The 26,146-nt window shown below is 34.6% G+C and overlaps 1 long non-coding RNA gene across 1 annotated transcript; it reads left to right on the top strand.

Moving 5' to 3' along the window:
• The first annotated feature begins 633 nt into the window (after positions 1 to 633).
• On the top strand, positions 634 to 15,257 carry LOC139082168 (uncharacterized). Its single transcript, XR_011537906.1, has 3 exons — positions 634 to 768; positions 10,211 to 10,342; positions 11,809 to 15,257. It is a non-coding gene; the product is annotated as an uncharacterized lncRNA (long non-coding RNA).
• The last annotated feature ends 10,889 nt before the right edge of the window (positions 15,258 to 26,146 follow it).

The following is a 26,146-nucleotide window of genomic DNA, read 5'->3' on the forward strand; positions in this document are numbered from 1 at the left end:
AAGTGACATGCAGGGCTGGCATTTCTGGCTTAAGGGTGAATATCATAGAGACGGAAGGAGTTTTCCAATTTTTCCCTAAAAGCTCTGCTTATCTTTTATCATAAAATTTGTGACGGGATTTTGCAGTGTTGGAACAGAACTGAAATTGACAGGAATTTTGATATTTTGCCACGGTAGGAAGGACTTTTACATGTGAAGTTTGTTCAGGATATCTATTTTAAACTATTCTCATGAAATTAATTGTTCTATTTCCCAGAGTGGATATGGTGGCAACTAAAATATTTTCTACGATTTCCATGATACTGTAACATTTTCTCATGTTCTCAAAAGCAGAACTAGTCTTTGGCATTTTAAAAATTATCCTAGGAATTGATGGGTGTAGACCAGATAATTATCCCCAACTATTCGTTCTCTCCCTGTAATAGAATTAAATCTCTTCATCCGTTGCCATGTGACTTGTCTGTGCATCCACTGGGAGTTGCGTACATTCTTGCCTCATTGATTTAGGGCTTGGAATGAGACATACTTTGGCCAGAGGGATGCAAGAACAGTTTGCTCTATCCCGGCAGAAGCTTCAAAGATTACATAGCTTAGCTTGGGTGCTTTTGCTTTTCCCCATAATCAAAGAAAGCAGTCTTGCGTGGTAAAATTAGGAAGACATTGTGTGTCTGTAGGGAACAGGCAGGCCCACAGTCAATCTGCAGCCTTGAAAAGTACAACATGGTAACAAACCTTCAGAACGACAGCAACCCACAGCTGACATGTCATGTGAGTGAAATGACAAAACTTTATTGTTTTAAAGCTAGTGAGACTTTTGGACTTGTTTGCTAGGATTACTACAGCAGAAGTTGATTGATATATACAGCTATTGATAAAATATCTCCTAATGTTAGTACATATTAGGGCAAGCCACATGCTTCCTCTAGTGAAAAACACTAGGTCTGGATAAGTCTCTTTATTTCAAAACAAGTATAAACACTGGGGAAAAATGGAGCCTACTATAGAAACAAGACAAAACCAAGGGACATTGAAAATGATGCTAAAATCTACGAAAAGGAAAAAAGAATCTCTGAATGTAAAAAAAATTCCCAGAAATATTTGGAATTATCAATATAACACAAACATGTACTTTTACATGAAATAGAAGCAGGAAAATCTTATGAGGGAATTGGCTATGATGAAAGACAAGAGGACAAGATAAATAAAGAGATTGATGAAAGAAAGAACTACAAGGCAACCAAAACTCAAAAGCAGATACAGCTAATGCTTCTGTATGATCTATTTGAAAGTTGTTAAAAGAGTAGATCCCAAGAGTTCTTATTACAAAGAAAGAACATTTTTTCTTTTTTTTTTTATCTATGAGATGATGGATATTGACTAAACTTATTGTGGTAATCATTTCACAATATATGTAAGTCAAATCACTATGTTGTGCTCCTTAAATTTGTAGAGTCCTGTACGTCAATTCTATCTCAATAAAACTGTAAAAATACCTAAAAATCAGAAATAAATTTCAAATTGTATGTATGAAAATACAGAATTGACACTGGACATATTCGACTAACAATGTGTATGGAAAACATGAGAAGTCAGAGTAGAAGAACAAAGTTAAGAAAATTATGAGAAAGGGGAAGTCTACAGACTACAAAAACAGAGCATAAAACTACACATTCTAGAGATTTCTGGGAAAGAAGCCAGGATGACTGAAATATATGGCAGTTTTAAAGAAAAATATACTAAGCTTGAAAAATTCAGAGACCATATATATTGTGTATGTATACGTATACACACATGCACGCTCACACATGTGTAAATTTTAAATATAAGTCCTATTAACATCCAGAAAGAAAGAAAACAATTATTACCACCCTCTCCTCCAGAAAAGCGCAATTCCAATGGAATGAATCTATCCGTTTTCCATAGTTATTGATCTGGGTTTCAAGTCGGATCCAAGACAATTAGTAGGTAGCGTTTCCCTGGCCACAGTCACTGGTCGTTGGTTCAAATTATTTCAATCAGAATAAAAAGCAGAACATTTTGCTTGCTTCTTTTTGCAAGAAAATCCCTGTCCCTTTTCTCTGTCTCTCTCTCTGTCTCTGTCTCTGTCTTGTCTCTCTCTTGCTCTCCAACCCCTCAACTCTGAGTAAGAAGGTGCCTTAACCAGAGCTGTTGGCAGCCACCTTATGAACACAAAAACAGTCAAAGAAAATTTTCCTCACACTGTGGAAAGCCCAGTGGAAGGATGGGAAGATCTAATGTCATCAACGGCATTGTTGAATCAACCAGGAAGCCAGGCTCACACACGGAATCTACAGTCAGCTGAGCCGCTGCAGTGCCATGTACAGCTCTCTGTTATTAACGTGAATATTGCTTTCAACCAAAGTTACCCTAAGTGAAACTAGCTCTAAAACTGGCAACTATTTATTTTCTATTTTTGAAAAAGCTATAAGACTACTCTTTCTACTTGTTATGAATCAAAGTTGAGTCTATTAGTGAGGACAAGGTGTTATTCACAAAGCTAATTAAAACATAAAGTCATTTGAAAACATAAAGACAATTTTAAATACTCTTGATAAATGTGATGAAACAGAATACAACTGATTAAAAATTGTTCTTTGAAGTTAACTCACATATTGTGAAAATGTTTTTTCAAAAAGTATATAACTGAAAAAATCAATGAAAAACTAAAGCAAGTAAATAAACAACACAGCAAAAGAGAAACCAACTTTTACAAAATTAAACAGTGATATTTAAAAGTGGAAAAGAGTAGAGGAAAAGGCAATAATCTAAGAGAAAGAATGATATAAGTTGTATGCACAAATTATTCTCAATTTTGTCATTCATTCATGTGATGACTGCATATTTGACTGAGTTACATGTACTTTTCATAGTGCACCAATAGAGACATAGACAGATAGATAGATAGATAGATAGATAGATAGATAGATAAATAGATAAGTGATTTATCAATCCATATCTACAGCTGCCATAGATGCACCAAATTGATGGAAATATTTATCTTCAGAGGAGAAATATTACAATGTATTTAAAAATTCTTTTCTCTGTGCTTAAAAAGCCCCAAAATTTGAAGCGCATGATCAGAAAAATGCTTTAAATAAATTAAGAAAGTCTTCTCAGGCACATCAAAATATTGAGGCATCGATCCGCTAGGTTGTCAGCTCAGGGTGGAGGCAGAAACTTAGATCAGGTAACTCTAGGCATGTGATCATTTATCTTTTCTGTGGAACAGGACAAACTTAACATCAATTTCATAAGGTCTCTCTGAATGATGGTAGATAAAATGATTTAACTTGTATTTGTCTGTTCCAAATATGCAACTGACTTAAAGAAAAATAAAGAAAATTAAATACCATCTGAAGACGAACTTGTTTGGCTGATATATAGAATGCGGTATTCACAGTGACACGCAGATTTCATCACATTGACTTTAGCCAAATTACGTTCTCATTTTTAGCTGCATTGGTGACTTTCTGGATAACAAACTTCGATTTTAGCAGTCAAGGAAGCTCTTTCTAATCAGAGATCTTTTGACCTCAGTTTATAAAGACAGACAATTTTAGATTAGCCACAGTCATTTTATATAAGATTCACCTAAGAGAATTTATACTGTTTTATGTTAGCTTAGTAAAAATATGAGACAAATTTTAGAGTTGTAAAATGAGTAAAACAAATGAATTTAAAACAAGAATGACAAATATGTCCAGAAAATCGCAATGACATCTAGGTAATATATACCATTTAACCAACTCTTATTTCTTTCATTTCCATTATTTCATATGGGAATAAAATTCAACAATGGAATCCCATTGAAGAAAAAAAATACAATCTTTCAAGAACAGAGTGCTGCCCTGCAATATGAAATAAATTAATATTCCACAAAACATCTTAAAATTAACTAAATAAATTTTTCTTGTTAATAGTAAACTTGTGTATTCAGTTTGCAGTTTGGTTTTTCTCCCTTCTCTTATTTACTGCATACAGTATTGATGAAATTTTACCAAGAGCTGAAGGGAATATGGATAATATTTGATTAAGCTTAAATATAGTAGATATAATTAAAGATGCAAGGCTAGAAATAGTAAAATCAGAGTATTTTGATTTACCATACTTCCCAAAAGAAATAGTTAAAGAAAAAGAAAAGAAGTTCAGCAGCTAAGGCAGTAAGCCAGGAGAAAGAGAGACGATGTCCCATTTCCTTCCCGTTCCTGCTCTCTCAGCCACACTTCACTCACATCAGACCTCCACTCCTCCCCCATCTTGACTCTCAGTTCATGATCCTGCTTCCTATTTCACTGAGAGAAGAGAACAACCAGACAAGAACTTCCAAAGGCTGTCACCATGACCTCCACCAGCCTTCCTGGAGGACTTCCCATAGGGTCTGTCTTCCTCCTGTTACTACAGAGAAAAGGTCTGTGCTCTGATTTATGGCCAACTCCTCTGCTTTGAATTAGGTCCCACCTCCTCTCACCTACCCAGGACAGTGCCTGAGATAATTGAGCAAAATTCCTGATAGTTCTGCCCCTTGTTTTTTGTTTGTTTTGTTTATTTGGATATATAGGCAATATTAATTTTTCCAGAAAAATTCAAAGAAAATGCTGATTTAAGAAAATTTAGAAATGATGTAATATCCATCAACACTAATTTGCACTGGAAGAAATCTCTGCTAATATATTATGCTTCTGTCATTCTTGAGTTACAAGGGACTTGTGTTAAAAGAGTTCACCTATAGCCCCATTGGAACAGAACCAAACACATAGCATTTCCTTCCCTTCCAAGCCCATCTCATTTTCAGTTTAGTTTACTTCAAACATAGAAAATAAAAGACGTTTTGTCAGTTCTCAAAGCTCTGGTATCTATGTTTTCAAGCTTGGTTTAGAGCAGTCAAAGTTATCCTGATTGCACTTCACTTGTGTACATATTCCAGTGTTGTTGGTGAATGGAGGTTTACAGGCAGTAAGTTGCTTATGTCAACCATGGGGCTTTCCATTGAAAATGGTTACAGCTTTTACCTGTTTGATTAAAAATGAATACATTATTATGAGGATCATTATTTAAACATTTACTTCATAATATATTCATGCCTTGGAAAGACTGAGAGAAACTTAGCCCATTGCTCTTTCAAGAAAATCTCTACAGGATTCTGAACCAATGATTTTAAAAAAATGTTTTTCCTAGTGCAGCCACTATGGAAAACAGTATGGAGATTTCTCAAAAAGTTAAAAATAGAAATACCCTATGACCCAGCCATCCCACTACTGGGTATCTATCCTAAGAACCTGAAATCAGCAATCCCAAGAGTCCCATGCACCCCTATGTTCATGACAGCATTATTTACAATAGCCAAGATGTGGAACCAACCTAAATGCCCAGAACCTGACGACTGGATAAAGAAGATATGGTATATATACACAATGGAATACTACTCAGCCATAAAAAGGACCAAATTGTTCCATTTGCATCAACATGGATGGACCTTGAGGGTATTATGTTAAGTGAAATAAGCCAGACAGAGAAAGACGAATTCTATATGAGCCCACTTATAGGTGGAAGTTAACATATAGACATGGAGAACTGATCGGTGGTTACCGGGGAAAAGGGGGGGTAGGGGGAGGGCACAAAGGGTGAAGTGGTGTACCCACAACATTACTAACAATAATGTACAACTGAAATCTCACAAGGTTATAATCTATCATCATCTTAATAAAAAAAAAAACTCAAAAAAAAAAAAAAAAAAGAAAAAGAAAAGAAGGAAGGAAAGGAGTCAGGAAGCCAGGGAGACAGAGAGAGAAAGAGAAAGGACAAGAAAGGAATATGATAGTCCACTTTTTCTTCTGAGATCTGCATCAGTTACCAAGTTTCAAATGTCATCTTTGCTAGAAATAGCTTCAACCCACCCCCCCCCCCATACTTTCCAGCCCTGGTCACACTTCATTATTTATTATTTTATTATTTTAATTTGTATAACTTTACTGAGTTATAGTTGACATGCAATAAACTGCACATATTTAAAGAGTAATATTTGACACATTTTTGCATATGTATGCTGCCTTGAAACCATCACTACAGTCACAATAATGAAGATATCCACCACCCCCAGAAGTGGCCTTATGCTCCTTTGTAAACCCTCCTTCCTGCTTCTCCCGGCTCCTTCCTCTAGGCAAATATTGATCAGCAGTCTGTCACTATCTATTAGTTTGCCTTTTCTAGAGCTTTATAAAAATGGCATGACGCAGTATGGACTCTTGTCTGACTTATTTCACTTAGCATAATTATTCTGAGGTTTATTCAGGTTGTATGAACTATTGATTCATACAACATGTCTATGCATATTCATGCATAAGTCTATGTATAGACATATATTTTCTTTTGTCTTGGATATTTGGGGGAGTAGAATAACTACACCAAGTGGTAGGTGTAACTTATCTTTTTAAGAAACTGCCAAATTATCTTCCAAATTAGTTGTACCAACCTCCATTCCCATCAGAGAAGCATGAGAGTTCCAGTTTCTCCACATACTTGTCAATACTTGGTATAGTCAGTCTTCTAATTTTAGCCATTCTCATGATTCGTGGTCTCTCATTGTGTTTTTAATTTGCATTTTCCCAGTGACAAAGATGTTGACCATCTTTTTATGTACTTGTTTGCCATCCACATGTACTTTTCAGTTGTTACTGTTTACACGTTTGGTCCATTTTTATTGGTTTTTTAAATTATTATTTGGGTTTGAGAGTTATTAATATACTCTGGATATGCTACCTTTATCATATATATGCTTTGCAATTACTTTAAACCAGTCTGTGGCTTTTCTTTTCATTTTATAACTATATCTTATCTAAGAGAAGAAATTATTAATTTTGATCATCTAATTTATCAATTTACTCTTTTATTGATTGTGCTGTTTATGTTGTACCTGAGGAATCCTCACCTAACCCAATGTCATAAAGATTTTCTCTTACGTTCTCCCCTCAAAGGTTTATAGTTATAGGTTTTACATTTAGGTCTATGATTCATGTTGAGATCACTTTTCTGATAGGTGCAAAAAGGATAAAAGCTCACATTTTTTGCATGTGGAAACTGAATTGTTCCAGCACAATCTGTTGAAACACTATCATTTCTCCAATGAATTGCCTTTGAATATTGGTCAGAAATCTGTTTCTACATATGTGCCTTATATTTATGTCCCACGTCTTCCACGACTTACTAGACATGTTCATCAGAACATTTCACAATTGTCTCAAACTTAAGATTTCAATCCATCCTCCTCCCCTAAGGTGAATTTCCAATTTGTTTTCCACATATATGTCACTGATGTCCATTACCTGTTTTGTGTGTGAACATTTATGGTCACCTCTGACTTTATTGCTCCCTTTCCCTCTGCCGTCACTGCCACTTCTCCATCCTTACTACATTGATTTCTCTTCTCCATCAAGCCTGTCAAACTCCTTCCTCCCCAACTCTGCTCTCTGTTTCTCTCCATCCCACGTCTATCATGATATCAGATAGACCATGTTTCTCGTCTAGACTACTGAAGTAATCCCGTAACTTCCTCTCTAGTCTTTCTCATGGACAGCTGCAAATTAATTTTCATGGAGAAATTTTATTACAACCTTGACTGTTCTCAAAATTAACCCAATACTAATTGCATATGGGTTAAAATCTGAATGGTTTTGTTTGGTGGAATTTCTACGCCATCTGCCAAAGTAGAAAAATTTGAACTGACAATGATAAGACAAAAAGGAAACAAAACAAAACATCTGAAAATATAAACATATGCATGTAGGAATATTATAAGAGTATGGGTGGGATTTAGTACTTGGTGGCGAGACCAGGAATGGAACTAGAAGCAGCAACAATGTTAGATACCAACTACTGCAATAAGAAATGTCAAATTTTAGATGAAAAAAAAGAAAAACAAAATTCTCTGGATCATCATAGCATCAAAAGCCAAGGAGAGAAAGTCAATAAACAAACATGGGAAACAGAAGGAGAATTGGGCTGATCTGCATTAATACCAACAGGGGTGGCAGTCCATGCAGGTGATACTTTTGAAGGACTGAGGCTTTGATCCTCTGGGCTTCCTATTTTCTGTCTTAAAGGAGTTTCTACCTGAATCCTACATCCCAGAGCCATCATTAAAAAGTGTTCATAATTCATCCCTAATTTTTTTTGTGGTCTAATTAACGTATAACATTATATTAGTTTCAGATGTACAACATACTGATTCAATATTTGTATATATTGCAAAATGATTACTGTAATAAGTCTAGTTAACATCTGTCACCATACAGTTACAAAATTTTCTTTTCTTGGGATCAGAACTTTACAGATCTACTCTTAGCAACTTTCAAATATGCAATACAGTGTTATTAACTATAGTCACCATGCTGTACATTACATCCCCATGACTGATTTCTTCTATAACTGGAAGTTTGTGCCTTCTGACCCATTCACCCTATCTGTCCCTAATTTGATCATCCAGTTTCACCATCTACTACTTCCTATGTGAACTTCTGCATTTCCCAACTGGTCTGCTCTGCACTCATGGAATACACCTTGTAATTCTCTGTTTTCTTTTTTTCATTTGTTTACACTAACTCTTACTTGGATTTTTCTTTTTCCTCCTGTCTTCCCAGCTTAGCTTAGGATCCTTTGATTCTCAGCTCAAATCCTATCTCATTTGTGATTCCTTCCTAAGACTGCAGATCACACAGCTTCCTCCATCTCTAAAACCAAATAACTCATCATCTATACTATTCATTGGACAGAAAACTTTGTATGTTTGCTACTGCTTTTGTTTTTATTGTTATTTAACTTCTTTCAGATTATCTTTTTTTGTTTAACTTGACTGTAGGCATTTGGAGAGCAGAAGCCATGATTTTACTATATAACACCCATGACATTAGTAAAGGGCCTTACCCATAGTAGACACTTGTTCAAAAACGAGACCCTGGGCACTTAATATGTACTAGATGCTGTTGTTAAAACAACAGCGGGGTTCTGTGAATGCTTTAAAAAGGCTTGTAGATTTTCCTTGCGGAGAGAAAAGACCTGTACTAATAATCCAAGTGATACTTCAGAGAGGAGCCCATGAGGTATGTCTTGCAAGGTTGGTGTTGTAGGGAAGGGAATTTCTTAAATAAATTTAGGTCTAAATTGGTGCTTTCCTAAGCATGAGAAAACGAAAGAGTAAGGGACAGGTGTCCTAACAGAGGAATGTTTTGAGAAAATACCACTGGTTAGTCAGTGTGAAATTGTTTAGTTCACAGGACTCACATGGTGTGTTAAGAAAAACATGTTCACCTGGTGGTTAGTGTGGAGGAGAGTGATGAGTTGATTTGGTTTCAAGCTGTTATTCCGTTAATCAAGACCAGGACTGACTCCTAATTATTTGTTATAAAACCTAAAGTCTGACAGCTGATTTCCAGATCCTCCCATAAACTGACTTCAAATTCTGACTCTATCTATCATAATCCACAAAGGACTCTTATCTCAGCCAGGAAATATATTCACTGCCTCTAGATTTGCTGTATTTTTTTAACCTCTCTGCCTTTCCACAATGTTTTTCTCAGAAATTTGCTTATTAGGTGCTATTAGTTTTCAAACCTAAAATATCCTCAAAGAAATTTTAAATTAGTCAATGTGTACTGATTTTTACCCTTTTATTCAATAACTATTTAACCATTCACTGCTTTTTATTGATCACCTATTATGTACAGATAATTATCTTGGGCATGATGGAGGATGTAGATGCTGCTATTCAAAATATTTATTCTCCAGAATAAAAGTATCAGATGATCATAAATAACTACAAAGGAAGGTAGGTCATGATAAATATATACAAGCAGTATAAATTTACTGCTTTGAGAGTTTTGAGGAGGTAGATATTTTTGCAGACTTAACGGAACAGGAAAGATTTGACAGGAATTATTGTGTTTTATGTGATCCTTAAAAATCAGTCTTGGGCATGAATTTTCTAAGTAAATATTAAAAACATGTATACATATGCATTTAATTACTCTGGACCATAAGTATTGATTATTTTTTTTAATGTTACTGTTTTCCTACCTCATTTCTTATAAAGAGAGATATACCTTATGCTTTTTATCTTTATTTCTGAAAGTGCAGATTTTAGTGCTTGTCTAAAGTGGCAGATTAATAAATATCTCTGATTGGTCTATCTGTGAATCAGATTTAGAAAAACAAATGTCAAGAAGAATTTGAAGGCATAATGGTGCTGAGCAATACCACATGGCCTTTGAAACCTGCATTGTTCTTCAGTTAAGCGGCTATTGAGATAAGTGATGTTACCTCTTCACTCATGGTAAGCATTACCAATTTAACAATAACTTGATAAAGAGCGATTGTATTGGGTGAGCACAGTATTTAAAAATAGTGACATTGCAACAGAGAAAACAGTAGATATTTTGTACAAACTTATAATTTTGCTTCTTTTTGATGTAGAATAAAAGAAAAATAATAGGAACTACCTCCAGAAGTTCTCTGTTTAACGGAGCATGTACTATATGGTCTTATTTTGCTTACAACTGTTTTTGCTTTTTTCCCTGGGGTTGCTGCTAGATAGCAGGGAAAGAAAAACAACAATTTAATAACAAGTCTGGAAAGTCACTGCAAAGGGTAATCATGAGTTCTCAACGATTACAATACAAGTAGAGCTACTTAGGATTGAAATAACCACATGGAGTTTCAGTCCCTTGGGAAGAATTACACTAGACAGACTGATTGAGTGGAAACTATCCAATAAACTGTTCATGGACTTGACAATCAGTGAACTGTATAAAAAAGACGCAATTTCCTGAATTGCATGTCAAGAACTAAATTTACATGACATATCCACTTGAAGTAAGCATAACTAAGCATGCTGGTACATGGACTCCTTGGGGACAAAGGGAATATCACTGAGCCATTGCCTGACTTCCTAGCCGGAATACTCTATGTGACTGAGTGAGTGAATATTGCTGCTTTGCGGGAAAAAATATAGTGCTATTAAAATAATTATCATCCCTTATTAACAAAAATGTGATAGTTCCATTATTGCTAGTTGTACCAGTTTGTACAACAAAAGTTCCTAGAAATAGAAATAACGGCCTTCCAGTAATGGCAGACTAAGTAGGCCAGATCAACTCTCCCTCAGAGGATAACTAGAAAAGCCAGATATACCTAAACATCAACTTAAAAGCAATGAGGTAAATAAGGAATCACCAGATGTAGAAGATTAATTGTAATATCTGTACCCTCTACAATGTGACTCTTTGGTTCCTCCCAACAAAAGGTGGAGTCTTTTTTCTGCCCCTTTGAATCTGTGATGGCCTTTGGCCAAAGTAATTGGGCAGAAGTGGCAGTTTGCCAGTTCTGAGCCTGTTTCAAAGGAAATTTCAAGCTTCCATTCTTGGAACCCTGTCACTATAATTAGAACAAGCCCAGGCTATCCTGCTAGAGAACAAGATAACATATGGAACAGAGCTGAGAAAGCCCAGGCAAGGACATCCTAGACCAGCCAACCCTCAGTCAGCTCACTACCCATCCATCCATCCATGGGCATGCCCAGCCAAACACAATCACATCTGACCCAGATAAGAACCAGTCAGGCAATTCATTCATTTGCGAGAAATAATACACAGGAATTGTTTTAATCACTAAGTGACTTGAAATGCCGCTATAGTTACCTTAGACAGCAGGCCAGAAACCAGGTTTCATGACGTTTGGAGAACTGAAACCAGTGTTTAGGGCCAATTTTCCTTTTACCTTGTTTACTAATTTTTGTTTCAGAAGCTTGAAACAACAGTAACAGTGACACCGAACTGTTGACTTGGAATCCCATAGAAAGAAACAGTCTTCAAGGACGAAGAAAAAAATAAAGGTATTTTCAAAGACTAAGAAAGACTTTTTATCAGCAGATGGCACAAAAGGAAGTACTAAAGGGTGTTCTCTTGGCAGAAGAAAAATGCTCCCAATTGGATGTTAGAGACGCAGGAGGAGTAATCAGGCGGGCATAAATGGAAGTATATTTTTCTCAGTTCCTTGCGTTTTTTTTGTAGAAGGGTGAAAAAGCTGCTTGATATTTAGACTTTGATAAATCGGGAATCATTCTGAAATCTCTAGGGGAATTACTAATGATAATTACAGTGTGTAAATTTCAAGCTAACAGAGTGTTAAATATAGGAGAGGGAAAATCAACCAAAGAGAAGATGAAAAATGAGAGAAGCCAGAACACATAGAGCCATCAACATGATAAAGAAATCCAAAAATAGTTTGATTTATATCAAATATATTGATTTAAGAACAAATGTAAATGAGCCAGAGTCCAATCATAAGTCAAAGATTATCCCACTTAAAAAACCACAAAACTTTTCTTTTGGCAGGAAGCACATCTAAACTATAAGGATACAAAAAGTTTAAAAGTAAATAAATAAATTCATATATACATACTCACTCAGTAGTCCCCCCTTATCCATGGCTTTGCTTTCCCTCTTTCAGTTACCTGAAGTCAACCGTGGTCTGAAAATATTAAATGGAAAATTCCAGGGATAAACAATTCATAAGTTTTAAATTTTGCCCTGTTGTAAGTAGTGTGATGACATTTCATGCTTTTCTTCCCACTCCTTCCTGCTCTAGACATTAGTTATTTCTTTGTTCTGAGTATCCATGCTGTATATACTACCCACCTGTTAGTCACTTAGTAACCGTCTGGATTATCCGATTGGCCCTCTCAGTATCTCAGTGCTTGTGATCAAGTAATCCTTATTCTACTTAACAATGGCCCCAAAGTGCAAGAGTAGTGATGCTGGCAATTTGGATATGCCAAGGAGAAGTGGTAAAGTGTTTTCTTTAAGTGAAAAGATGAAAGTTCTTGACTTAATAAGGAAAGACAAAAAATTGTATGCTCAGGCAGTTAAGATCTATGTAACATTTATTACAGTGTATTGTTACAATTGTTCTATTTTATTATTAGTTATTGTTGTTAATCTCTTACAATGGGTAATTTAGGGTTCAGTACTAATCACAATTTCAGGCATCCACTATGTGTATATATATATTATTATATATCATAAAAACGTCAGTCGAAGTTGTATAGCTATATTTATACAGCTAAATCACATTTTAAGGCAAAAGGCATTAATAAAGTTAAAAAGAGATATTTTATTTTGATAAAGTTTTAATCTACCTGGAAAACATATCAATTATACATTTATATGCACCTAATAGCATAGCCTCAAAATATATATAGTAAAAAGTGCAGATCTGTAGAAAAAGAAACACGTCTGAAATTCAAGTGTAAAATGTTTACCATCCTCTCAGTACCTGCTAGAATAGGGCAAAAAAAAAAAAAAATGCATATGGGTAAGGATGATTTGAATAAGGTTAAGTAACCTGATTTGTGAAATATAGATATATTGTGTCTATCTATCTATATATATATACGCAGATACGCAGATTGTGTGTATGTATATATATACAATCTCCAATTGCATAACACATAGTCTTAAGCAAACAAAGACTATATCCAACAAGTGACCATAAAACATAAAAGCAAACAGAGGTAAAATACATGGAATTTGTCTCTGACGTCATTTCAACACACTTCACCCTTCTCACAGAGCTCAACACCCCAATCCCCAGCTCCAGACATTAATTATACACTCAAGCTCTCAAATTTTAGTAATAGAACGTTACTGAATGTACAGGTTTTGCATGTTTTTCAAAAATAAATTACTTTTATACTTTTATTCATAAATGTGTGATTATTGTTGAAAATTCGGGAAATACAAAATAATTTTAAAAGCTCGTGAATCATCAATAATCTCTGACTCATCCTGATCTTGGTGTAAGAGAGTGAACACAGACTTTGGAGTCAGACCTGTGTCCAAAAGATGTCTCTGACTTCCAACAGATGTATGACTTTGAGGAAAGGTACTTAATTTCCGTGATCCTCAATTTCCTCAGGTATTAAATGGTTAGAGTAATTGTACTAGTTAAGACTATGTTGGTTATAAATAAATCGCTTCAATTTCACAGAAGCATATTCAGAAATTAATTATAAATATACAAATAGGTTGTCTCATAAATTCAGATATGGAAATATAGTGGAATCTCAAAAGGTGAAAAACTGGGATGGAGGGAACCTGAAAATAAAAGAGTCACCTTTAACCATCTCCTACCTCGATTTTTCTTGTCATATATAACCTCATTCTTCTTTCTCTAGTTCTTAGATGAGATAACAAATAATGATGAAAGGTACTCTGAACCACGCAAGTTTGGGCCAGTGCTTAGCCTAAGTCCAAGTCACTGTGAGGAAGGAAACAGTTGCATTTTACAAAAATGTCTGCTCAATTGCAGCTGCTGTGGGGAAGGTGCAGCCAACGAAGTATTCCCTATATAAGCAGAAAAATTCACGACATGGCAGTGCTGCTGTGAAAATTAAAATATAAAATCTGGTAAGCATTGATAGTTATTCTGATCAGAAGCATGCAGGTTCAACTACTAATTCTATTCTACTAAAGTAAATGAAAATAAATTCTATTCTACTAAAGTAAACATCTACTAAAGTAAATCATTCTACTTTTTTTATACATGTACATATATATGTATATTGTAAATATGTACATGTGTATATATACCTATATATATACCTATCACTTAGATGAGATTATGCAGGATCAAAAGCATGTAGATTTAAACTCTGCACTTTTCAGATGTTATATTATATATTATATTCTAAATATTATATTCTAAACTTCTTTCTGGGCTACTTAAAACTCTTTATAAACAATGTTTTTGGTTGGCTGTGGTCTTACTCTTAATATAAAAGTGCTATAATTATTCTATTTACGTAAACAAACCTTTGTCTTCAAAGTGAATTGGAGGCTTAGCCGGAACAGATTGAAAAGCGCGGCAATAATATTCTAAAATGGTAATGTATGCAATTTGTCCCATTTTCAGACAATGCTATCTGATAGATAATATGTTTTTGATGTCAGATAAAATGAACAAAAGAGAATTAACAGATACGCATATGAGCATATCCTTCATAAACACAATATGCCAAATTCCAAACTCTGTTAACGCTAATTGTTAGTAACATCATTTGGCAACTAATCAAGCCTTGTGACATTTGTGCTTTGTGATATTTCTTGTACTGTATAACTGTTTTTTTTTTTTTGAGAGATCTCAATAAAGGGAAAATAAACAATTTTCAAGAGGTTTTTTTTCATTTATTTCCTGGTTTAGTGTAGGGAATTGGAGTGAAATTGGCTCTGATGGAAATATCTCGCTTATATTCTTTGAGATTAGATGTTAAAGCCCTTGATACAATGCATTTATTTGTTTGTAAAATAGAAGAAATAAAACTATAGTATATCAGGGTAAATATGTAAAATAGTGCCTGAACTCCTTGTTGTCTCAAATATTTTGCCATCACATTGCTTTTAGTTAATAATCCTGCAGTTCTCTGCTCTGTTGATGCTGGCTATGAACCCAAAAGATGTCCACATAATTCTTTAAGATTATAGCTCAGGGGCAGATGTTCTAAGTTGAAAAGTGTTTAATTCTCAAACAGAAAAGTGAAGAAATCTGCAAGTTTAACGTTTTCAAATTAGTGATAAAGTATAATAATGAGTCAGACAAACTCAGCTTCCATTCCTTCTCCTTTTTCATGGGATAGTAAATACATTAATGGAATTAGTGTGAAACTCAGAGAGGACTCTAGAATGCTGCGAATGGAAAAGTGTTCTTCTTTTTATGACAGAAATAAAACTTGCTCCAATTTTGAGAAAGGCTTGAGCTAGCACATTTTTTGTTTCCATGATGATCATAAACACAATGAGGAAATACAATCTCTAAGATTAGTGTCTCCATTTGCTTACTCCAAAGACTTCATGAACTTTCATTCTAAAACAGGGGTTTGAGTACTTGCAAAACTATTTATATTTTCTGTTGTTACTTAAATGTTGAGATTAATTAGGTTGTAAACTTGACAGCAAGAGGTGCATATTCTTGGCCCAACCTTCACGGTACTTTTGTAGACAATAGATACCACCGAAGAAGTGAAAAGAAATTAATTTGATTCTTTAAGATAGAGAAAGGCACTAGCTCTTTTTCTGAACTCAAGAATCTATATTAAGTTATAAAGCCTATAACTTTACAAGCCCTAAGTTACAATCAGCAATAAGTTACAATCATTATGTCAAACATAAGATACATTGTATTTTAGAAGCATGTGTAAAATTTAGGGCAAATAACAATACACAATAATAAATAAAATAAATGTAACATAATAGAATAGAATATTTAGTATAAATATTCAAATGTATAAACATACGTTCTGTTACATGTTTAAATAACAACAGTAAAATAGTATGAACACTTGTCACAGGCAGTACATATGTAATAGTAATTGGTAATAAATACCAAAGGTTTTTCACATTACTGCCAATGCACATCAGATAGGTGTGTGAGAAAAGGGTGGAGACTGGGCTTGGTTTACAGACTGACTTATGATACAGCTGGTAACAATATACTATTACTGATAAGAATGTATTTTGCATGAGCATGTCACGTGTCATTAGGAAGACAGTGGATGTTAGATCATCACAGAGGATGTTAGATCAGAAAAGATGAGTTAGACCTGGAAGATTTCAAAGAAGAAAATGACGCTTATGCTGGATTTTATAATTCATACAAGACTAGCTGGATAGGTGAAGAAGGTTAATTAATGATATTTTCCTAGTCAATACACAGAGGCTGGAAGATTAAAGTTCTCGTAAACCTTTTAAAAGAGTTAGAGACATCATGCAACCAAAAGTGGAGTAAATCTTGGAAATCTCTTTGAGACTTAATTATGGAAGGTTTGGGATTTCAAACCAAGCGGTTTATTTGTTTCTTCCAGAATAAGGAATTAATTAATATATATATTCCTAAAGTGCAAAGTAAAAAGAATTATAATTAATAATAATAAAATATGTATGGTAAAAATTGTAATACTTTAAAAATCTATGATTAATTATTAGTGATATTAATGTTCTTACAACCTTGAAATGAATTTTTCCCTGTGAAAATTATGACAAACTATGTCTCTATCTATATTAAATATTTATTTTCTGAATAACTATAATCACAAACACTGTTTACGCCTGAAATTTTAACAACTCTTGAAATACATTGTATATCAGTTGATATTTCACCTGTAGGATTTGACATTTCTAAAAGATTTGGCCCGTATCTAAGTTTTCGCATTTTGTACACATTGAAATATCATTGTGCCATGTCTCCTTATTCAAGGGAAGCAGCCACTTCAAATGAAAAGGGAATAAATGAAGGAAGACTGCTATAGACTTTGAAATAAGCCCAGACTGAAAACAAAGTTTTGAATTTGCAAAATATTTCAAAAATATCCTCAAGTTGGTAAGCATAAAGGAAATGTAAATTTCATGAAACGGTCATGAATCAGTAATATAAGCCAGCAGTGAAACTCAGGCCATGTAACTCTGGAACCAAAATTAATTTTCCTCGAGGGAAAGTATAGAAGGTACATCTAAGTTACAATAATGTGAGATCAGAAATACTGAATGTTGATATACAATAATTTGGAGCTGGGAAAGTCTTTATTGATATCGACTTAAGTAACATCATTTAATATTTCATATACTCTCTTGTTGTTAATGCTGTTCCCTTACCTGAAATTTTCTTCCACTTTCCTCTGCTATTGAACTCTGGCCTATACTTCAAGCACCCTGACGAATGGCAACTCTGAAGCCATCTCTAATACCACAATAACATTAACATCCTCTTTACTCTAATAGTATGACATTTTATGATAGGATTTATTTCCTTCTACCTAATGTCTCCACAGTAATGATGACAGGCTTTTCATGTTTTTTAGCACTCGGTAAGTGTTGGGTAAATTGTACTGGATTGATAAGCACATGCACTTAGGCAGTTTGAGAATCTGGCCTAGAGACATCCTAACCTGGAAGCTTTCCATGATTCTCCCAATACGTGTTTAACTACAGCAGTGCTTCGACGATGTGCCCAAATGCCGAATCAAAATGTATCTTTAATGCATATCTGATCAGATGATCTGAAAGAGTTACTTAAGCTCTCTTGCATCATTTCCTGCCTTACGCTAACCTGCAAGTATAACTCTAATCAGAAGAACCCAAGTACACATTATTACAATATAGGATCCTAGAAGAAATAATTGGAACAAATTGTTCACATGCATCTGGAGGTACATGGGAGGAATATATATATATATATATATATATATAACACACACAGATATAATATTTGGGGCATAAATGGGTGATTCATTCCAATTAACCCAGTCAAAGAGGTCCTAAAAAGGTACCTGAATCCAAAAAGAACATTCATCAGGTAACCATAACGGGTTAACAGGTTTTGTGTTCTATGTCTAGTAAAAGATCAGCAAAGAAACAAACATCTGTGTGCATGTTTGTGTGTGCATGTGTGTACATATGAAACATTCTATAAAGCAACACTTATTAAAATATTTTCTGTTAGTATTTTTCCTTTCTCCTTGTGTGAGACAACTTAATTTTCTAAAATCTGTTTTCGTCTTTTTGCATGTACGGAAATATTTTCGTATTTTTTTCCCTTTTCTCTTAAATAACTACAGGAAATTAAACATTACTGATTACTAATTTATATGTCATGTAATTATTTTTCCTGAAAAGCTTATTTCACTGAGATATTTATTTTTAAATATTTTAATGCTTTTACTCTTTAAATATAATACACAGTTGGTTTGGAAGGAGATAATTGAATGAGATTGTTTTGCCAGTATTTTTGGTGTAGCATATGTTGGGTTCTTACTTTAGGTGCTTCTTTTTATAGCTCACCCTGAGAAAGCCTGTTCTTTCCTTATCTATGCCTTTCAGTGCTTGCACTTGTTATGTTGTCCCAGTGTGAGGCGTGGATCAGTGGTCAAGCCAACTCAGTGTCTCCATCACTTATCATCAGACTTTGTAACCTTGGTGGCTGGGAATTAGTTTATGATTCTGTGCCCAAAGGCTCTGGGGATTTGGAAGGGGAGGGAGAGAACAGAAAAGTGATGGCTCTTGATGTTGGTTTCTATAGTAACAGTGGAATTGTTCTTGTTAAGATATGACTTGGCTCAAGCAGATTCTTGAGATTGTGGTTTTTTTTTTTTAAGAAATGTGAAGTAAGCTACATTACACGAAACTGCGTGTACCTGATTATCTCATTCTTAATAGAGAGCTTTGCCATATTGGTTGACAAGATCTGTATTGAATTAGAGACTCATTTGTGGATGACGAGGTAAAACCCATCTGGTGAACACCATTCTATGCTCCAATGTCTTTTCTCTGAATAAATAAATTGGGTATATTATTAATAATCACACAGAGATCTGCATTAATTAAAAGGAGATCTCAGAAGGTAGGCAAATCTGTTATGTCTTCTACTAAATGACATTTTCTTAACCCCGGATGAATTTGAAACTTTAGACCTATGTGGGTTATTTTTCAAAATTATTTTAATACTATAATAACTAAATTATATTACAATTATATTAAGGGCAAGAATCTATTCACTTAGGGTCAATTTCTGCTCCTGTGACCAATATAGGTAGAAAAGGTGAGGTTTGGCTATATAAAGAACATAGTTTAGAGTTTTTAAAAATACAATTTGGAATGCTAAAGCGTGCTTTTTTTAAATATTTGCTATGTGCATTACATGATTATAAAATATGCCTATTCAGATTTTTAGAGCTGTTTTAGGTTCACAGCAAAATTTAGAGGAAAGTATAGAGATTTCCCATTTTCCCATGTTCTCACACATGCCTGGCCTCCTCCATTATCAACATCTCTTCACCAGAGTGATATATTTGTTACAATCGATAAACCTACATTGACACATCATGGTCACCCAAAGTCCATAGCTCACCTTCTTTTTAATAGCTGTTTCACATAGGAAAGAAGACAAAATTATATGGGGAAGATGTCAGTGAAAATATCTACTATTACTCCCAGAAAGTGATGAAAAGGGATATGACAGGAGAAGTGCAGAGATTTACAGTGTCCTGCTGGAGAAGATGGAAGAGTAGGAGTGGGAAACAAAGACCAAGAAAGTTGTTGTTATAAAATCTTTGTGAAAAACTAATTTTGTGTTGAGATCCAGCTGGGGCTTTGCTTGACACCTATGTTACCAGGCATGGGAGGGGACATCTTATAAAAAATAGCATCTCCTCAGATTTTGTCTGATCTATGGTAGGTCAAGCTATGAAAAAGGGCATAAGGGGCTGGCCTGGTGGTGTGATGGTTAAGTTCACGTACTCCACTTTGGTGGCCCAGGGTGTGCAGGTTCAGATCCTGGGCGTGGACCAACATACCACTCATCAAGCCATGCTGTGGTGGTGTCCTACACACGAAAAGTAGAGGAAGATTGGCAACAGATGTTAGCTCAAAGCCAGTCTTTCTCACCAAAAAAAGAAGGGGAGGGGGCACAAGTTGGAGGCAGATTCTTGTAGTGCTAAAAGTCACGTTCCAAAAAAAGTACATGGCTCTATGTCAACGTGAAATAACTGTTGCTGCCCCTTTTAAGAGATAGGATAGACAGAGTACTTGTGTTCCTGATGCATACATTACCTTTATTTATCTGGACTGGCTTTTCAAGCAAGATGGCAGCATAATCTATCTAACTGAAATGGCTATTGTAATAAATAAAGCATCTGCATCTTTAATTTGCATGTAATCAGACTTCAATAGATAGTGATGCCCTTTGTCTTAAAAATAAAAACTCTACCAAGAATAGTTGAATTAGTCAGAATAGTACAGGATTATGTTAAAATAGCAAACCTCCTAAAAATCTCAGTGGCTTCTCCTCCCCTCAAATTTTCTCGTGCATGCAAAGTCTCTGTTAGGTTTGTTGATTCTCTAGGGTAATCGTCTCGTGTTGACTTAGGAATTTAGGGTTTTTTCCTTTTTTTTTTTTATCTTATTCTCTCTGTAACTCATCAGTGGGCCTCCTCACTCGGTGTCAGAGGTGAAGACGGTGCATGATATGGAACACTGGCATTTCCTCTTTAATGCTTTGCACAGAAGTGACACTCCTGCTGATAACTTGTTCAGTAGGACTAACCACCTGCTCTGCCTACTTGAAGGAGGAAGATAAATGAAAGACAGCACATGGAATATTTGATGAGCATTACTACCTTCATAAAAAGATCTAAGACAATTTTGAGAAATTATGTAAGGTTACTCACCTTACCAGATATTAAGATTTATGAAGCTATAGTAATAGCATCAATTAGCAACAATATTGTATACTAGATAATCTGAAAATAAACCCAAAGATATGAGGAAACTTGATATGTGAAAGAAAAGACATTAAAATCCAATGTGATAAAGATGACGTTGCAGTGCCGTGCAGAAAGAATTGTTTTTAGTAAAAGGTGTTGGATAAATTGAATACTCATACTGAAAAAAAAAATAAGACTACAGTCTCTACCTCATACATTTCACTGAAGTCAATTTCAGGGAGATTCAGGATCTACATGTGTAGGCAGTGTACTAAATCTTTTAAAAGAAAACATAGGAAAATCTCCTTAAGAATTTGAAGCGGTTAAAAGTTTCTCAAAAAGGCCAACAACATTTGCAACATTTAAGAAAAATATGCATAAATTAGACTACATTGAAGTTAATAACTTCTTTTCTTTTAACCTACGTAAGTCAGAGAGTGAAAACACAAACCACAGTGCAGAAAAAATATTTTGCAAGACACATATCTGCAAATGACTCATGTCCATTTTATATTTCTACAACACAGAAAAGGATGATAACTGGACAGGGGAACAGAAAAGACTTGAATAAGCACTTTGTGAAGGAAGATAAACAAACGGCCAGTGAACATATTAAAAGATGATCAACTTTATTAGTTATTAAGAAAATGGACATCAAAGTTACAATGCAACTCCATTACACACCCAGCAGAATGGTTAAAATGAAGAAGATATACCAAGTGTTAGCCTTGATGCAGATGTGAATTAATCAGTAAACTTATCTTAGAAAACTCTTTACCAGTATTATCTGAAAGTAAACATCCCGAGTGCCGCTGAGCTAGGATTCTGCTTCTTGATATAGACCCCATAGAAATGAGTTCATGTGTTTACCAATTACGTTTTCAATAATGTTCACAGCAGCCCTACTCTTAAAATCCCCAGCTAGAAACAAATCAAATATCCATCATATACAGCATGGATCGGGGCCAGCAAAGCTTTCTCACAGAAGGCCAGATAGTAAATAATTTAGGACATGTATATGCAGGACCTATGGTCTCTATCACAACTTCTCAACTCTGCCATTGTAGGTTGAAAGCAGCCACAGAAAATACATAAATAAATGGGTATGGCTGTGTTTCAATAAAACTTTACCGACAAAAAAGATGGCCTACCAGATTTGGCCTATGGGTCATGGTTACCCTACCAGTGGCATATATAATGAACTTGTGGCATATTTAGACAATGGAATATTGGAGACCTATGATAATGAACAGAGTACAACTACGTGCATCAACATGGGTGAATCTCATATATTTTTGAGTGAAATAAGCCAGACACATAAATGTATAAATTGTAGAATTCCACTTATAAACTGACCTTCTGAGGCATAAAATTGAGGAGTGTGTGGGGGTGGGGAGCAGGCTCAGTGTAGTGACTGAAGGAAGGTCTGACTGTGGGAGATGGGAGGGTGCTCCGGGGACCTCATGCATTCTGTTTGAATTGGCTTCTGGCTAAACATGCATGTTCACTTTGTGAAAATTCTTCAAGTGACACATTTATGATCACTGCATGCTGCTGTATGTACATTATACTTCAATAAATACTATCTTATAAATTCCATGAGAAAAGGATGGTTATAGGAAAATTGGTTATCTATATCCCCTTAATCCAGCACTAGTAGGCATTCATGTTTCTTATATGCTAATTTAAATCTATTTGTCTATGTTAGAGAAATGACAGCCATTAAATTAGATTTAAAAGGAGATCATAAAACTAATTCCTATAAAAAATTAAAGAATAATTTTCAGTCACATAGGCACATATAAAAGTGGAAAAATAATTTTTCTTTCTATTTTAATACATGACAAGATAGTTATTTAAATTAATACGTAAAGATCTGAGATCTAATTTAGACTCAAACTAATGAAAATTTGGGGGTTCTGGATTTCTCAATATTAAAATAAGAATATATTTCCACTGATTTTTTTTTTTTTTAGGAAGATTAGCACTGAGCTAACATCTGCTGCCAATCCTCCTCTTTTTTGCTGAGGAAGACTGGCCGGGAGCTAACATCCATGTCCATCTTCCTCTGCTTTATATGTGGGATGTCTGCCACAGCATGGTTTGACAAGCAGGATGGGTCCGTACCAGATCTGAACAGATGAACCTCAGGCCATCAAAGGGGAATGTGTGAACTTAACCACTGCACCACTGGGCAGGCCCCCATCTAAATTTTTCTTTTTAAAAATCATGTGAATACAAGTGGGAAAATTTAGAACATCAACAACTTTATGGAGTTACAAGAATTCTCTTCTAGCATAAAGACATAAACTTAAAAATATACTACTAAAAGAATATATGGCAAATATAAACATCATAACATTATTTATAATTTTATAACATATTAAAATGAAGTGCATCCTAAATATTCAAGAATATTGAACTGGTTAAGTAAACGACACTATTCTATCTGAATAAATATAATGGAATACTTGGGGCCAGCCCCGTGGCCTTGTGATTAAGTTCACGCACTCCACATCGCGGCCCAGGGTTTCACCGGTTCAGATCCTGGGCATGGACATGGCACCACCCGTCAGGCCATGCTGAGGCAGCGTCCCACAAGCCATAACTAGAAGGACCCACTAAAACATACGACTATGTGCTGGGGGTATTTGGGTAGAAAAAAGGAGAAAAAAAAAAAGATTGGCAACAGTTGTTAGCTCAGGTGCCAATCTTAAAAATATATATATATAATGGAATACTAAATTAACTTTTAGAAATTTTTATTAAAATAAAATGTAACTATTTAGGAAGGTTAGTAAAAAAAAAAAGCAAGTTCATTTTAAAATTTAAAATAAATTATGGTCATAAAAAAAAAAGCATAAGCTATATCTACAATAACCGTCTAAGGAAATGATCCAGAGTTTAAAAAAGCCGTTATTTCTGGCTGATGAAACCATTTATTTTTCCTTCTGCTCTTTAGAATTCTTTTCAATCTTCTGTAATGGTTATGCATTATCTTTACAACTTTAAAATAAACAGCTAAATATGTATTCCCTTACTTCCTTCATTTTATTCTTTCTTCTGTATTTAAGATTTAAATATTTTTATCACAGTTACATTATGTAGGAAAGTTTAAACTAGCAAATTTTTATTAAACACCTCTGTGTCAGCACAACAAGGAATACAAATGTGCTTAAAACAAATACTCACCTTCAGAGAGTACTTAACTTCATTAAATGGAGGACTTGAGGAAAAGGTCAGAAAAGTTACTTGAACTTTTACTAAGTATAGTTTCAACTATAGAATTTATTTTCCTTTCATATAAATCTCAAGTTTAAATTTAATTAATCGTAAAATTATTTTAAGAAAAATCTTTTGAAATCAATTTTTTCTGCATGGTTATGTAAACTTCCACATAACCAGTGATAGTTAACATTAGGTGGCACTGTTTTCCTTTTGCAAAGAATAAAAAAAACCCCATCATTTGCATTCTGTCAGCCCGTAAAAGAATCTTAAAGTATTTACAAAGAGGTAATTTAATTAAAAAGTAGCAGATGTTTTAGAAATGTATTGCCCACCCAATATTTTACATACTTGGTGTTCTATTCACAGTAATGCGATATCTTATAAAAGGAGGAATACAAATGCATGTAAGAGGATATGAATCAAGCATCCAATGAGCATACTTTAAATTCTGTTTCTGTATGCTCATTCTCGTTCGTCTTCATATTTTATACCGTTCGCAATCTTTACCTTGCAATCTGAAGCCCTTCTAGTGGTGAGGAGGAAAATTAACTTCTCAATAGAGAAACGAAATTTAAGTTAGGATAGCATTGTTTATATTCTTATCTATGTTAGTAATTAGTATATTTGCTTAAGCATCTAAAATCAGAATTTTTTATCCACTTGCTTACTATTGCTCCACAAAGGAAAAATCCTGGCTTTTCAAATTTAATTTAGATTATATATGTTATAAATGCAGTCTAAATAATTAACATTTTGATATGCGCAAATACTTATCTAAGATCATAAATGTATGTTAGCAGCAAATGATTGGGGAAACACACACACACACACACAATCACATTGTTAACCAGTTAACGAGACATTTAAAGGCAAAGCCATGTTTTTGCTCCTCTTTGAATGGTTATCATCTCTTACTAGGACTATTTTAATCACTTTTTAAATTATCTTCTTGCTTGCCTTAAAATCAGCCTCTACCCTAATGCCATGAGATTTCTTCCAAAACATAGATTTTCAAAGGGTCCTCACCACTATGATATAGTATTTAATTGCTTCTTTTGTGATTTGACCTCATCTATCACTAAACAAATCCAAATTTATTCCCATCATTTTCTGTGTAACATTGAGGTGTTTACAGTTCCTGAGCAAGTTTCTATTCTTCATTCCTACCTTTGCACATGCTGAGCATTCTCCACTTCAAATCGCCTATCCCTCTTTTTCATTCTGGCAAATTCGTGTTTGTCCATCAAAAACGTCAGCTAAATTGTCAACTACTGCCCATAAGTTAAGGTGCTTCCCGTTGTATCCTATTGTGGTATTTCATTAGTGTGCATACCACATTGTGTTGAAATTGTGCACAAATCTTCTCCCCGTTACATTTCATAGGCCATGACGGCAGCGACGGTGTGCCCATGACTGTGTGCCTCAGGCTCAGCACACAAAGAGGCCGCACAGCATAATTGTGGGGAGTACAGTCTCTGGCAACCGGTGCTTGCTTTTAAACCCCAGTTCAGCCCTTACTAACTGTAGAATATCGACCAAGTCACTTAACTTTCTGAAGCACACATTTCTCATCTGTAAAATGGGAATAATAATAATAAGACC

The sequence above is a fragment of the Equus przewalskii genome, chromosome 1 (genome assembly GCF_037783145.1).
Source record: "Equus przewalskii isolate Varuska chromosome 1, EquPr2, whole genome shotgun sequence".
Taxonomy (NCBI): Eukaryota; Metazoa; Chordata; class Mammalia; order Perissodactyla; family Equidae; genus Equus; species Equus przewalskii.